Genomic DNA, 17684 nt, shown 5'->3' with positions numbered 1-17684 from the left:
CTAGGAGGCTCGGCGGCAATGTAATAGGGCTTAATGACGTAATAAGGCTTAATAGCAATGCAATAAGACTTAGTAATATAATAAGACTTAATAATGCAATGAGGCTTAGTAATATAATAAGGCTCGACGGCGATATAATGAGACTTAGTAGCGTAATAAGACTTAATAATACAATAAGGCTCGGCAAAATAATAAGGCTTAACGGCGATGCAATAAGACTTAGTAATGTGATGAGACTTAATAATACAATAAGGCTCGGCGACGTGATGAGGCTTAGCGGTAATGTAATAATACTTAGTAATATAATGAAACTTAATAATGTAAGAGTCTTAGTAATATAATAAGGCTTAGGGTTAAGTAACGAGAGGAAGACTTAAGATTGCTTAGTTACTCTAATGCCTAATAGCAAAATCTAACGGTATAGTACTGCTATTAAGGTGTTCTAATACGGGTAGGCTATATAAAGGTTTTGTCCGTAATATGTCTAATATATCCTAAAAGTCTGCCTTTTGCTTATCTAAGGCCAAGTTTCTAGCCTATAATAAATTGATTATTGTAGTTGGTAAAAGCACGACGAATAATAGTATGTTTTACCCTATTATTCTTAGAACCGTTAAATATAAAGTAGTAGGTAGCCTATTAACCTATATTTATTAGTGCCGGCTAATAAAGTGCGTTTAAAACGTACTAATATTAATAATAGCCCTTTTGTTTTACAGCATAATAGGCTTAGTAGTAATGGGGTTTTGGTTCTTATTATTAAGCATATTTATCTAACGAAGCTAGGTTTGCCAATTATTCCAGTTAGTATTGTGTTATGGGTTAATTTAATATCTTACACCTATGGAAAAAGACAGGAGGTAGATTAAATAGAATAATTAGGGTACGCTTTTCTTCGCCGTTAGGGATTTCGTATAGACATTGTATAGCATGCGGGTGGGAGCTAGTGGTTATTAGTAGTGAAAAGTTTTTATACGGGATAGTGAGATCTTAAAAACCACCACTAACGGGAGGATCCTCTTACATATTAATTAGGCTTTTAGAATAATAAAGATAGCAAATATATATAATCTATTAGTAGAGAGGATATACCTTAATAGAAACTGTTTATATATATAGAAACGAGAGTTGGTGGGCTGGATTACTTAATAGGTGTCGAAGTAGTTAGTAGCTGGAGTAATATTAATCTAGATTAAATTTAAACTTTCTAGAATAGGCTACCTTGTGCACGGTCCTACCTTATATTACCCCACCAAATTACTTATACTTAAGAACTACTATAGTTATTTATATAAAAAATTTAATATAGCTTATTAAATAGTAATTTAGGCTTTTTATAAAATAAAAATTCTTTATTTTAAAGTTATTTTATATATAGTTTTATTTTATATTTTATATTAAAATATAGTTTTAAAATACTTATAGTGTTACGGCGCTGGTGGAAACTAGTAGATATTAGTAGATTATAGCGGATAATCGCAGACAGTTTTATATAGTTTTAGATAGTTTTAGATATTTGCCGTCACGTGACCAGAGGATTGTATATAACGTTAAGTAGCACCGCCCTCTCCTTTCCTTTCTTTAGCTTTAGATCCTCGTTTATAGACTACTAATTATATAGGCTTACGTGTCCCTCTTTCCGTGCTTATGCCTTAATTGACTAAGTCGCTAATATATAGCTTAATAATTATAATAGCTATTTATATAAAAACCAATATAGCTTACTAATTAATAAGTTAAACTCTTTATAAAATATTTTATAGTATTTTATTTTAATTATATTAAAAGTTTAATATATTAATTAGTAAGCTATATTTAAATTTTTATATAAATAGCTATTATAGTTATTAAGCTATAAGTATTTTAAAACTATATATAAAATAGCTTTAAATTTTTAAATTTTTATTTTATAAAAAGCTTAAATTACTATTTAATAAGCCATATTTAAAATTTTATATAAATAATTATAGTAGTTCTTAAGTTATAAGTATTTTGGTGGGGTAATATTGGTACTATACACGAGGTGGCCTATACTTCTATACGGTGGTTAATACTAAGATAATATATTATAAAATATTAAACAGTTATATATTGTCTATATATATATATATTATGCTAAGACACACTCTTATTGTAGGGGATCGCTGCTCTAACTGTACCAGCTACGCTATTTCTATTACATCATCATCAGCCTATTAAGTAGGTTGGGTTTTAAACACCTCGTGGAACTTATTAATTATTATCCTTTTAGTTATCGTACGCCTTACTAATATAACTATATTAATCGGGTTCCACCTATCTATACTATACGTTGTTAATATAGTAACTACCGGCGCTAACTGTCTAGATCTAGCAGCCTGGCTAAACACTTGCACCTTTATATCTACTGTTGTCGCCGGTTTAAGTAGATGGACTCTATATATAGAGACTAAATTCAGACCCTCTCCTCTAACCCTTTGGTTGATAATAAGAAACTAAACTACGTTATTTTAGTAAGGACCGCCTATTGGAATACAAAACGCTTTATAAATGTCCTTTTGGTCTTTTAGGGATATCCTAAACTCTATTTAGTAAACAGCTGAATATTTAGACTAGCTAAGCCTTTTATAAAAATACTATATTATATTATTAGTAACAGTTTACTACTAGTTTAATAGCTAACTTATAAGGCGTAATAGTGTATATGCTGCTAGTTCGTAACTACTAAACAGTAGTCTCTTATTAGGATTCCTTTTAAGTACTTTATCAACGTATTTTATAATTAGCTTTAGTTTCCCAGAGTTAGTAATTATGCTTTAATTCCTCTAAAGCGGATTCTCGTCCAAAGGTTTATCCCATTTTTCGCTATAAAACTTATTAACTGTCTACCTCAGCTTTATTCTAACTTTTGCCTTATCCTTCTACTATATATCCTGCCACTTATCTCCTACCTTAGCTAGGCCTAGAAAGATAGTAAAAATTTTTAATAAGCGACCGGCTCCCTCTAGAAATTAATCCATATTAAAAACAGGTTCTTCTCCTTTTTTTTCTTTAGCTTTCTAGTGTTTAAAAGCTTTATTTAGCTATTTAAAAGCATCTAGAGATGCTCTACGCCAGAGCTTATTAATATACGGTTTAAATATTAAATCGTTCGTTATATAGCAGTCTTAGTAAACGACTAGTAGTAGCTTATTAATCACCCTCCTATTAAACCATCGGTCTTCCCCTATCCTGCGTATAATCAAGATCTTTATAATTAAAGAGGAGTATTCTTTAAAGCCCGTAATAACCTTATTTAGAAGAGAAGAGTAATTAGCTGCTCCTAGCTTTTTATATTTAATTAATGCTTTAATATTATAATTATTAATTAATTTTGTATTTGTGGAATCCGCCCAATTAGGGGCCCTAAAAATTTCTAAGGCGGGAATTAAACTTGTAAAACCTTCGCTGGTTGGCGTACTAGAAGTAAATACTACTAAAGGTTAAAAGGTGTAGTAGGCTATTTTACTATTACCATCCTTATAAGATAGGCCCGGGCGTTAAAAGTAAGGAAATACTGCTTGATCATTATATACTTGTTTGGCTATTTTTATTAGATAACCTATCTCTAACCTATCTATATAGAACTTATTAGTAAAAATCCCACTAATAATATAATAAGGACCACCGTCTCTATAGAGATTAAAAATAGTCTTATACTATTCCTAAGCGGTCCAGGTTGTTGCCTAAGTTTATAATGTCGTAATTATAAGATATAAAGCCAATCTTAGGTCTATTATCCACCAGACCTTCTTACCTTCTCTTTTATATTTCATAGGTTTAAGAATGTCTTTATCTTTATCTATAAAATTATACTTCTTTATACTGGACCTAATAAAAGCCGAATAGCGTATATAAACTTGTAGTTTGCCTCTAGGAATATAATTATTTAGTTCTAAGGTTTCAAACCATAATTTAATGTTTTTAACCGCTTAGGGCAGTAGATTCTGTCTAGTAATGTATATAGTTGGTCCTACTAGCCGGTAAAGAAAATTTCTGGTGATACTTCTTTTAATATAATAGCACTATGGCATACCATCTATTTAACTTAGGTATTAGGCGTTAGGTAGCTACGGGTGTTCATTTATACTAGGAGTAAGGTAGAGACTTTTATCTCTACCTTCTTAATTTTTCCAATTAAGCTAGTTGAGGTTAATCTTGGTTATTAACACGCTGGTATACTAGATTAAAAGCATTTAAAGTGTCTTACCTAAACCCATTATATCCGCAAGAAAAGTTCTATCTAGGGCTATATAATTGCGAAGAGTATAGGTAATACTAAGCAGCTAATATGTCTATATAGCTTTACCCTTTTTTATGCCGTATAAGTAAAAGGTTACGTCTTAAAGAGTGTTATAAATAGTTAATAGAAATGAGAGGAACCGCAGCGCCTTTACCTATAATATTGGGTTAATGTATACTTCTCGCACGTCCTTTAGGTAATTAACTTCCTAATTAACCTCCTTAATTCTATCCTTATACTTATCTTCTAGTTCCTTATTAGTTAAAATAGGGTTAATTAAGGCGTTAAAGTGGCGGCGCTCCTATATATGGTTAAGATTAATTTCCCTAATACAAATTAGGTTAGGGTTATTATTTATATCCTTAAATAATATATTAATAAACATTTCGCGATTAGACTTTAGCTATTTATTATACTATCCTTTCATCTTATCCTATGGCATTATCTTAAATGTTTATACTTTGTCTAGATCCAAGCCTTTTAAGAGCTCTAATTTATCTAGTAGGGGCTAGTCTTTACTACTACGGGTCTAGCTATAAGCAGTTTTAATTATAGCCGGCTATACGGCTAATAATGCACTAGCAGGTATAGGTAGCGTGGACTTTAGGGTTAACGTGGGCTTTAGATTTAACTGCTTAGATATAGGTAGCGTGGACTCTAAAATTGACTGCTTATAACTACTTTGACTTAGGGCAGGTATACCTATTCTTCTCTTAGTTAGCACTGGTTGTGTAATATTAGGGTTAGAGTTAGACTTAGAAGTACTCTTATTAAATCTTATACCTATAAACGTACGTTAGATAACTCTATATAATATTATATAATCTTATATAAGTTGTAAAGTCTCTTACGCTTTATAATCCGATTAGGATTTTTAACTCTAATTATAATTATATTAAGTCTAGCCTTCTTTACAGAAAGTACTATAAATACTAGGTTTATATAGTTAAGAATTAGTATACCGGTGGTTAGATCTACTATGGCCTAGCTATCCCTATATTTATCCGCCGAGAAGTTTATACTTATTACGGCCTGTAGCTTATTATATCCATAGTGATATGCATTAACTTTCTCTAAAGAATTGGATAACAGATGCTTATGCTTAGTTTTTAATACAAATCCGTATGGAATGGGGGCCCTATTTAATGGCGTTTTGTCTAGATAACTGTATACAGTAAAGCTCATTTTATAGAATAGTGTAGGTATAGTATTTAGCTATTATAGGACTTTAATGGACAGACTACTAAGTACTTAGGTAGCCTTGGAGGCTGCCCTTAATCTAAATAAGTTAATAGACTGCTCTCTAGAAGATAAGCCGCCATACTTTAGAATAATATCAGCCATTATAACCTCTACGCCTCTACGTCTGTTGGTCGTTACGTATCGCCATATAGATTTTTTGGCGGCGATAGTAAAAGCTTTAAACTCTAATGGTAGATCGGATCTCTTAAACACGTGCCTATACTTAGTATCAAGAAGGTTAAAGACTGTGTGCTTAACTCCATTTTATACGGGCCTAGACGCTAGCAACCTACCGCTAGACGCTTCGTTAATTTCGCTAGTATAGTATTAAAGGATTTCTTTATATGTTTTTTCGTTGATCGCAAGTCCTTACTATAGCTTTGGACCACTTATTTATAATAAGTTCTTATTAGTTATAGTAGTTAAGTACTAACTAGAGTCTGGGTATAGCGCCGCTATTATAGTTAAGGACCCTATATATTTATAAGCGGGTGAAAGTTTTATATAGAATAGTATAGAGTAACTTATAAAGATAGTGGAGCGGATAATATATTAGATAATTAGCAATAATCTAACAAGATAATCCTAATAGTTATAATAAGAAGGTGTGCTAATAGTGTTAACTTAAGATAATAGCGGATTCTAATAAGAGTGATATAAGAGCAATATAAGAAATAAAACAGAATGCGAGTCTTAATATAAGAAGTAGGATAAGATATAAGCTTTAATATAGGCAGTAGAATAAAATATAAGACTTAGAGTAAGAAACGGAACGAAAGGTGTGTGGTAAGACGAGATATAAGATTTACGCTGCTGACTAAGTGAATAAAATTATAAGATATAAATAGCAAGGCATATAAAAACAAGTATAATCCGCAGTAAAAGCCTTAAAACGTTAGTTGTTATATGTATTATATAGGAAGCTAAAGAGTTATAGATAGGATAATAGATACCCTAATAGGTATACTTAAGCAACTAGACTAGATATATAATAATAAGAGAGCTAATAATTCTATTCTTCGTATTATAACTAGTTAGTAAAGTAGCTTTAGAGAGGTTAAGGAACAAGTTTAGGACAATCTAAGACATTAAAAATGTCTAAGATTATACAAAAAAGTAAAATATAATATGGTATTTTATTCCACAAGTGTAAGATAAGGTAAAATGCATAGTAGAGAGAGGTGGGGGGATAATCTAAGACATTATAAAAGGTCTAAGATTATATAAAAAAAAGTGAAATATAATATGGTATTTTATCCCATAAGTACAAGATAAGGTAAAGTGCATAATAGAGAGAGGTAGTGGGATAATCTAAGATATTATAAAAAGTCTAAGATTATACGAAACAAAGTAAAATATAATATAGTATTTTATCCCATAAGCGCAAGATAAGGCTTTAGAATACCCTTTTACCTAAAGTATAACCCATTTTTAAGCTATATTACTAATAAAGCAACTTTTTTTTGGATAAACTGTTATATCTACTGCACAGGTAACCTAAAACTAGTATCCTAAATCCTACTTATAGCTACTACGCTTTATATTAAAGATATTCGCTAGACTTATTTATATATAGGTCCCGTAGTCCGAATTGCATATTAAGCCATCTATAACATAGCTATTGTCACTCTAGCCCTATAACACCGTACTCTTATTTACGCGCCTTTTTCTTCTATTTCCTGCTATTGTTCGCTTAATCTTTTAAACTTCTATAGCTGCCTAAACCGACACTATAGCCTCTTTGTCTTTAAAAATATAGCTATATTAAGCTTGCCTTAGCCTTAATTTCTTTAAACGTATACTGCTTAGAAATGTATTCCGCCTTATATAACTACTATAAGCTCTACCTATAATATAGCGTCTGGTGCCCTAGCGCGGAGCAGGCTCTCTTAAAAGCCGTATTATAATGCCTTTTAGAGACCAGATACCTAAAGCCTCTTTAGCCGCTGTAAATAAGGGAGATACTAATACGTAGATCGACGGTGGTATACCGGGTAGAGATGGCCCTAATTTTCGCGAGCTAGGGTAGGATGTTAAGGTTAAGCTGGCCAATCTATAGGCTAACCTAAATAACCTGTTCTTTTCTGGTAAATTATTTAAAGAGCTCTAACTATATTTTAGCTTTCCGCACCCTAGTAGTATATAGGCTTGTGCTAATATATCTATTTAATAGGAAACCGGAGATATTAAAAGGAATTCTAGAAATAAACTTTTAAAAGCCGTTAAAGATAAGTAGTTAGCCTACAAGACACGGGCTTTCTATTTAGTTACTTCACGGGCTTTAAATTATCTATATTATTGCTAATACCTATTATCTAGCCTAGCCCTCTAGCGTTACCCTAATAACGAATATAAGACTTCTAGACGGCAGCTTAAGTTAGATATTAGTTAGAACTCTATATACCTAAGATTGGATATTATAGTTCCAAGTACTAACTTATTTAGTTATCTTAACTTAACTAGCACTACCCTTAATCTTTTCTTTTTTTCTTGCTACGGCTTATATAGAAATAATAGAATTCGTAGATCTAGATAGCTAATATTATCGGGCTCTGTAACATTAGTGGTAAATAATATCTTCGCTATTACTATAGTCCTGTAGCCATTGCCTAAGAATACTATATATTGTTATTTAGACGGATAAAGGTTTTTTAGGTACTATTAAGTCTTTAGTTTACAGTGTCCAGTTTTACTACTTTAGACTCTTTAAGTCCTTAAACTCGGTGTTAAGCTTAGTGTTAAGCTAGTTATACTTACGCTTTAGCGTATAGTTTAGCTGCCTTAGACTCTTTTAAGTCCTTAAACTTGGTATTAAGCTGGTTATACTTGCGCTTTAGCGTCTATTCTAGCTACCTTAGACTCTTTTAAGTCCTTAAACTTGGTGTTAAGCTGGTTATACTTATACTTTAGCATCTAGTTTAGCTACCTTAGACTCTTTTAAGTCCTTAAACTTAGTATTAAGCTAGTTATACTTACGCTTTAGCGTCCATTTTAGCTACCTTAGACTCTTTTAAGTCCTTAAACTCAGTATTAGGCTAGTTATACTTATGCTTTAGCGTAACTAGTTTTAGCGAGAAAATAAAAGGTATACTCTTAGCAGTTATAAAGCTAAGCCACCTATATAGATTAAATACCGGCAATTAACAGTTAGTACTATAACACGCACTCTTTACGCCTAGAAATAATACTATATTGTTTAATATATAATTAGCGATAATGCAGCGGAGCTATCTATGGTGTTTTTTTACCCTTAAGAGTTACGGTAGCCTTTACTAATACCTATAGTGCTATAAAAGGCGGCTACCTAGCCACTAACACGTCTATAAAAAAGCACGCGAAGAGAGATATAACACTTATATATTTATTACGGCCCAACTGCTTATAATTCGCGATTAATTCTACTACTCTTACTAGTTAGATAACGCGCGATTATAACTAGACGGTATAGACACGGATACTAATAAGTACGCTTTAGTAGTGGTAGAATATAAGCAGAATGCCTATCTAGTGCCTCTGTACGGTATACTATATTAAAAAAGCGTTATATTATTATTATTATTACTTAGAGTAGAGATATTTAAAGCAACTAAGAATATAAAGGTGGGTAAACTAATTTTATGCGAGACCGATAATAATATATAGTAAGTTAGCTAGACAATTTTAGATATTACTATATTATAACACGATAATAGCTAAAGTATACTATATAATCCTTTTTATTTAGAGTTTAATTACGCCTTTTTAATATGGCTGTACCGCATTTACTATATAAAGGGAGACGTTAACATATTACTTAAAGACACCCGCCTTAGCCCACTTTATAGCCTACTTAGCTTCTAATCTGTAAATTAATAGGAAGAACTAATTACCGCTATTTTATTTAGTATATAAGACAAATAATAGCTCTAATTAGAGTGTAAGGTGGAATTAAATATTAAAGGCTCTAAGTAGAGGGAATACTATATTCTTTACTAGGATATTATAAATATAATTACCTTTCTAATTGGCTATTAACCCTTTAAAGATGCACTAGTATATGCACTAAAGAGACTTTATAATGCCGAAAACCACTAAGTCTATAATAAGCTATATAGCGGTAATTAGTAGTAGGAGACACAAGGCAAGCTTCCTAGCGGTGCTATAGTAGTTCCTATACTTATAGTAGTTAATAAGACCTAGCTAATAATACACTATAGCGATAAATCGGCCTAGCCGGTATATTTTACTATCGGTAATCTTAACCAACAAGTTTGGCGCCGATAGATATTCCCTATAAATATTCTTATTGGCTTTATACCAGTTATTAAAGAAAAAGATAACGATATAAAAAGTAAAGTATATTATAAGGCGATAAGAACTATACTTAAATGTAAGTCCTGCTTTAGTATTTTAACGCTATATTCTATTAACTAAAATATAATAGTAATTAAGCATCTTGTAGAAAGCGGCATAGACCTTTAATATACGGATAATTTTGTGTAATAATATTATCTAATTATATATGGAATAATGGCAGACTATAAAGAATAAGTGCTGCTTATAGGTATTAAAAGCCGATAGCACTGCACTATATGCTAGGCCCCCCCTTTAAAGCGTAAGAACTTAACCAAGAAATAATACCCGCTACGCACCTATAAGGAGACAAGAAGGTAGATTAAACGTTAGAAACTAAAGAACATTCTTCTATCCTTAAACAACTGGGTATACCCGGTAGAATATTTTGTATAGTACTATTGCCTATTTAATATCTATAAGGGTATAATAGTAGATATTCTATATTAGCTTCTAAAGGGTATTGTTATATAACTTATTAAATGGGTACGGAAACTAGTAGGCGATGTTATCTAGCTAAAAAGAAAGAGAAGAGGGACGAAGATAACTATAATAAATATATCTATAGAGGCTTAGCTTAATTAGCGTTTTAGATAAGTCCTGGCTTTTATAGGGCTAAAATAGTTTAATAACCTATTATTTAGTAAAGTTACTTAATGGACAGGTGATGAATAAAAAGCTATAGTTTGTTAACTTGTCGCTGTGCTAGCCTTATTGCTGTTGTTTAGGGAACTATATGCTATGCATTTTATAAGAGCCGTATATAACTTTATTATTATAGCTTAGTATTACACCTATAACAAGGAGATACTACGATATATGCACCACGCCCTATATTAAATTAATATGCTTAAAGGCGTATTTTAAAGTTTCCGTCTAAAGGCAAAGGATTCTAATATAGGCCATTTTAATATACTAAAATTCCATGCCCTTATACATTTTAAGGGAAATATCCGCCTGTATAGATGTGTAGATAGGTACTATACTGGCGCAAATAGCGAAGCTAGACACCGTTATATTGTTAAGGCGTTTTATAACTTAATAAATAAACGGGATTTGCTATCTTAAATCTGCTCTTATAATTTAAGATAGGTAGCAGTACTAGTAATAGAAGATGAAATAGCTTTTATAAATAGTAATTCTATACCACAGTCTTCCTAGCGTTTAAAGGTGTAGGCTACTTAACTAATATAGCATTTGGTAGTTATAAAGCTTCGGTAGCCTTTAAAAGATATAGATAGGGCAACAGATCTTATCTAAAGGCGTCTTAGGTTAAAGACGTGGCTTTATATATTTTATATAGCAAACTGCTATAAAATCCCAGGGTTTTTAAACGGCATTATAGTATTTGTTTAAGAGTATAGGCGAAAACTATAAGGTAAATATACCTAGAACTCTAATATAGACTAGAAAGAGAAGGACCCCTTATAGGTTAAACGCCTGCTTATTAAAATATATCTATTTATTCGCTATTAGAAACGAGACGGAAAAAATATAACCGACCTTAAGGGCTAAATTAGTGAGGTAGTACGTTGTATACCAAATTGGCAATATTCTAACTAGTAGAGGCGTAATTATGTATAGATTTAGGAGTATATAGATAACGGCGACCGTATTAGAAAGGGCTGTACGCCGTTAAGTAGAAGACTTATAGGCTAGCTTTAGCTAATTACTACTATTCTAGATATTAAAAGGTTAGATAAGTACGGTATATATATATAGTATACTAGAGCTATAGTAGAGCTGCTTTAGCCATTAAATTATAGACTGCCGCATCTAATATACGGCATAGTTAAGGTAAAAAGGTGGCCGCGCCCGAGCGTAAATACTAGGCAAGTACTTAGAGGTAGTCGCTTTTATTTAATACCATCTATTCTATAAAGCGCGTATATTATTCTAGCCGCTACTTCTTATCTAGATTTATACTATATTAATAATTATATTAATTAGGACTAATATAATACTCTATACTTAGATAACTTTTTTAAAAAAGGAACTTATATTACGTTATTATATAAAAGCTAGGATAAATAGTAAAAGTAGCTAAGCTAGTATAAAACCTATAATATATAATATAATAATAAACCTATATAAGACTATATAGGACTATATAAGATTATATAAGATTATATAAGATTATATAAGATTATATAAGATTGTATAAGATTGTATAAGATTATATAAGATTGTATAAGATTGTATAAGATTATATAAGATTGTATAAGATTGTATAAGATTATATAAGATTATATATAATATATATTATAAGCTAGCATACTATAGGCTAAGAAAATAGTAAAAATTTATTTACGCAATTGGCATACAACTTTAAAATAATATATTATATTACCTTAATTACATATTAAGGAATGTACAGTTAGCTTTTAAAGTTGTTAAGTAGATTAACTGCGTGTTATTTAACTTTTAAATATATTAAGTTGGTTAATTACGTATTAAGTTAGTTAAGTTAAATATTAAGTTGGTCAATTGCGTATTAAGTTAGTTAAGTTAAATGTTAAGTTAGTTAATTGCGTATTAAGTTAGTTAAGTTAAATATTAAGTTAGTTAATTACGTGTTAAGTTGGTTAAGTTAAATATTAAGTTAGTTAATTACGTATTAAGTTGGTTAAGTTGTATATTAAGTTAGTTAATTGCGTGTCAAGTTAGTTAAGTTATATATTAAGTTGGTCAATTACATGTTAATTACGCGAAACGCGCTAAATAAAGTCTACTTAAATCTCATCCTGCGAATATTTTCCCGATGTAGGGGTAAAATTGGGCTCTTAACGGTGTTTGTTCGCCTACTGTTCTATTAACCTCTAAGCTTTTTTTAGGTTCTTATAGGCTACCGTCTAGGCCTCCTTTAATTATTTGGCGTACTATTGGGCCTTAGCATAGAATAGCTTCTCTTATATAGTCTAGGGTTCTTCTAGCCTTTTTTAGTTAAAGCTTATGCGGGGTAAATATCCCATTTTTAGCTAAATTGGGGCAAACCCTATAAAGTTATGGGGTAAGGTTGCTTGCGTATAGTCTATTAAGGGTAGTAGTTTAAACTAGTTGTCCTAGAAATAGTTAATAAAGGGCCTAAGCCTCTAGTCTAGGTACTAATTTATAATCTCTGTCTAACTGTCTATCTAGGGGTAATAAGCTGTAGAAAGCTTTAGCTTAATGCCTAGGATCTAGGTAAACTTATTCCAGAAGGCTAATATAAACTATAGCCTATAATTAGATATAATAGTATCTAGTAGTCTATAGATTTAGTAGACGTAATAGATATATAGCTAGGCTGCCTTTTTAGTATTAATATTTTTATAATATGGAATTAAGAACGGGCGTTTACTAAAGTAGTTAATTATAACTCTAACTATATTATATCTATTACGGTCCTTAGGTAGTTTATAAAAGTCTATAGAGATATACTGCTAAGGGCGCTCTAGTATTAGGAGTGGCTTAAGTAGTTCTAGGGTCTTATCCCGTAGGATTATAGCTCTCTAGCAGTCTTCGCAGTTCCGTATATATTGATTAATATCCGCAACTATTCTTAGCTAGTAGTAGCGGTAGTTAATAATTTTACGGGTCTTGTTCTTGCTAGGGTATGCTGTAGAGACTTAGTAATAAGCTTTACGGATTAGTTTAGTTTATAGATTATTAATATTAGAGACTATAAGCCGCTCCTAGTATAGGAGCAATTCTTCCTCTATCTTAAAATTGGGGTCTTTTTTTACGGCTTATTCGCGGAGGGCCCTTAGGGTATTAGCTATGCGGTTTATAGTTAGGAGGTGGTTAATTAGCCTTATTAGCTTATCTAAGGACTCCTTTATTAGTACTAGCTTATTTTACTAGGAGTCTAGCTCCTTAAGGATCCGTGGGTCAAGCTATTCTAGATAGAGGAGGGCGCGCGTCTAATATTAGGTCTTTAGCTTATTCTAGGGTCCTATATCTTATTCTCTTTAGGTTAGGGTATTAGCCTTAGAGTTTTACTTACTAGAACGATATATAATCGTAAAGAAGAATTAGGAGAGTATTTTGGCCTACTAGGCCTATTATTTAGTAAGCTGCTTTATAGTTATAAAGTACTCTAGGGCTTTATAATCTATATATATCTTAATCTAGAAATTTATACCTTTAAGATCTGCGCGCTATTAGGAGAGTAATTAAATAATAGCTAGTATTTCTTTATCGTGTACTTTATAGTTATACTTAGCTAGGTCTATTATCTTTAAGAAAAAAGCTATAGGGTATTATTCGCCGTCTAGATATAACTATAATAGGATTCCCACTACGACCCTATTAGAGGCGTCTGTTTCTAACATTAATTTAAGGTCTAGGTTATAGTAATAAAGAATTAAGGAAGAGATAAGCAGATCCTTTATCTCTTTAAAGGCTTTTATATAGCTATTATTAAAAACAAAAGGTGTGTCCTTCCTAGTTAGTTATACGAGAGGTTTTACCGTAATTTTGTAGTTATAGATAAACTAGCGGTAGAAGTTGCAGAAGCTAAGGAAGGACTAGATTCCTTTTATTGTGTAAGGGGGCTTTTAGTTACGGATTGCCTCTACCTTCTTAGGGTTAACCTTAATTCCTTCCGTAGTTATAATAAACCTAAGGTATTTTATACGTTTTACCCTAAACTCGTATTTCTTAATATTAACTTATAAGCCTGCGTTCTGTAGTCTCTCTAGGACCTTCTTAATATAAACTTAATACTTAAGTTCGTTGTCTAAGTATATAAGAATGTCGTCTAGGTATACTGTATAGAATTTGTTAAGGTAATTAAAAAGAACGTTATTTATATACCTTTGGTATATAGCCGGTCCGTTTATTAGTCTAAAGGGAAGAACTTTATATTTATAGGAACTATAATGGGTACGGAATGTTGTTAAATCTTTAGATATAGGGTTTATCCTAATTTAGTAGAAAGCTTGGCGGATATTAAGTTTAGTAAAGATCTTTACCTGGCTTAGACGTATAAGGGTTTTGTTAATTAAAGGAATAGAATACCGGTCCTTTTAAGTAATAGCGTTTAGCTTTTAATAGTTAATATAAAAATTAAGGCCTCTATTAGGCTTTTTTATAAATAGAATAGGGGAAGTAAAAGGGGCTTAACTTGGCTCGATAAACCCTTTATCTAGGTTATTAATTAAGTACTGCTTTGTTACTTTTAGCTTATCTATTAATTAATAGTAGAGGGGGCTATAGCCTAGTGAGTTATTAGCTTCTAATTAAATTTTGTAATTGTATATTTGGTAGGGGGGTAACTTATTTAAGGCCGCCTTTAAGAATGCATCCTTATAGTTTATATAAATAGTAGGAAGGAGGCGTTTAACTAGTTCCTTATTAGTTTCCTTAGCTAGCCTTTCCTCTCTATTATTAATAATTTAGTTAATCTTATATAGGCTTATTATAAAGACCTTATTGTCCTTTTAGTATATATTAAAGTAGAACGCTATAGCACTAATTGCGGCGATGTTTATAGTAGGGGGGTTGCCTAATAATAGGGGCGTATATAACTTTAGGGACTTCTAGGGTACTGGCGTTATTATTACCTCTTTTAGCTTCTATTGCATCTTTTAGAGGTTATCCCTTATATCCTATTAATACGTTCTTTTTTATACCGGTTGGATCTGTATAATTTAGACGTCGTCTATATTATTATCTGTCCCGCTTTTATATATAGAGTCCTCTTTAAATATAGTGCTTTAGGAGAGTATCTTTATTAGTATAGAGTTCTTTTTAGCTTTATAGCGGGCGTTTTCTTAGGTAAAGGCTAGGTCACAGGCCTAGACATTTTGCTAGTAGGTAGGGTTAGCCCTTGCGGCTAGTGTCTTGCGGTTAGTTTAGATCTCCCTAATAAAGGAGGGTAACCTTAGTTTATCCTCCGGCTAAATAAACCGTCTTTATTATATATTTAACTAGATATTAAAATAGAATATCTATTTTTGTTTAAGGATTATATTATAAGACCCCAGGTCTAGGATGCAAAAGGGGATACTGTATTAGTGTTGTCCGTTAAGAGCGATATATAACTTTAAGATATGGGTAATAGGCCGACCGGCTTAGCTGTTATAGCCTTTTACCTAAATAGGCTTCTCTAGTTAGATGGCTTTTGTATTTAGAAACTTGGCAATATTATTTATATAGGCAGTATTTATAAAGGCGAAGCTATTTGCTTTAGTGTTAATAAGGGCGGTTATATTAACTCTATATCTATTTTGAGATACTATATATAGAAATATAAAATGCTTTTTACCTATTAACTAACTAAGATTAATCTTTTTAAGATCGATAGGGTACCCTAGGGGGGAGTCTTTCCCTAGGGTTTCTCTTTTCCTAATTTATCTAACGTTTCTCCTTCCTCTATCTCCTTAATATCGCTTATATCTTTTAGCTCTAGGTAGGATAAGGTAAAGTAACCCTACTTATTATAGTTAAAGCACGTAGCCGAGGCAGGGTTAATTAGAGTATTGCGGTAAATACTAGTTAATGGCGTAGTATATAACTGGTTGGGTAAGGCTTACTAGTGTGTAGTTATAACCGCCTTTAATAAAAGAGTAGTTATAACTTGTCTTCCTACTTTAGCTTCTATAGGTATAGCTAGCGAGTTTCAATTATTATGGAGTTACTTTTGCTAATTAGGGTGGGCGTTAATCCGCTTTAGTTTTAAGTTTAATAATAAGCAATAAGCTGCGAGTTTTTTATAGGTTAGTAGGTTATCTAAGGTTATAGCGATCTTTTCTTATAGCTGGATTATTAGCTTATTATATAGGTCTAATTAGTAGTTCTTAAGGGGGACCTGGCCTTCTCCTATAAGGTATAGAAATTAAGTCTAGAATTTAGTAAAGGGTTAGTTTAGTTTTATTATTAGGCGATTATAGTTATAATAGGCATCCTATACTTTGTTTAGGTTAACATAGATAGCCGCTAGGTGCCGTATTATCTTGTTAATAGATATAAATTAGATAGGGGAGTTATCCTTAAACTTAGCTTAAAGGTACTGTTAGGCGTCCCTAGTAGTTTGACTAAAGAGGTAGAGTATTTTGGCTTCTTCGGAAAGGAAATAGTTGTAGTTAACGTAGAGCTTTCCTTATACTTAAATCCTCTAATTCTTAAAGGTAGGGTCTATCCTATTAGATAGTGGTAGGGGGTTAGAAAGCTTAACGGACTTTAATTACTTCGTTATTATATCTGTACTCCCTAGTATATTATATTTAGTGGAGTAAATAGGTCGGCTAGGGCTTTAAGAAGGGGAAGTTAGGCTATTTTATAGGGCTGTAAGGCTTTCTAGGATCTCTTATAGGGTCTCTTATATATTTCTTGCTTTAAGATAATTGGCTTCCTAGCTAGCTGCGAGGGCATAAATCTGCTCGCGTACGTCTATAACGTTATTATTATCTTTAATTTTTAATCCTAATTGGATCTTAGGTTCCTTTTGGGTAAAGGTAGCTCTCTTAAATAAGCTTGCTTTAGGTGCCATTATTAGCTTCCTAAGGTTTATCGGTATTATATGCTTTAGTTTTAATTCCGGGGGTATAGGTCTAGTCCTATCTAGCTTATAAGGTAGGATATTATCTAGGCCTTCCTAGGCAATATAGAGTTGTTTAGTGTCTAAGTATAGCGCGTTAATGCGTTGTTATAGACGAAGTTTCTTTAGGGTAGGATATTATTAAGGCCTTCCTAGGCAAGGTAGGGAGAGCTTAGTATAATATTATGGCTTAAATAAATGCCTCTAAACCGAAGCTTAAACGAATGCTGTATTACGAAGATACTAAGCTAAAGAGAAGGAAAAGGGGTTGCTAGGACCGATGTAAATAAATATATAGGGTGAGCCGCCAAGGCGCTAGCTTTAGGC

The sequence above is a fragment of the Cenococcum geophilum genome (genome assembly GCF_001692895.1).
Source record: "Cenococcum geophilum 1.58 unplaced genomic scaffold K441scaffold_54, whole genome shotgun sequence".
NCBI classification, from domain to species: domain Eukaryota; kingdom Fungi; phylum Ascomycota; class Dothideomycetes; order Gloniales; family Gloniaceae; genus Cenococcum; species Cenococcum geophilum.
Note: the sequence above shows the minus strand (reverse complement) of the source record.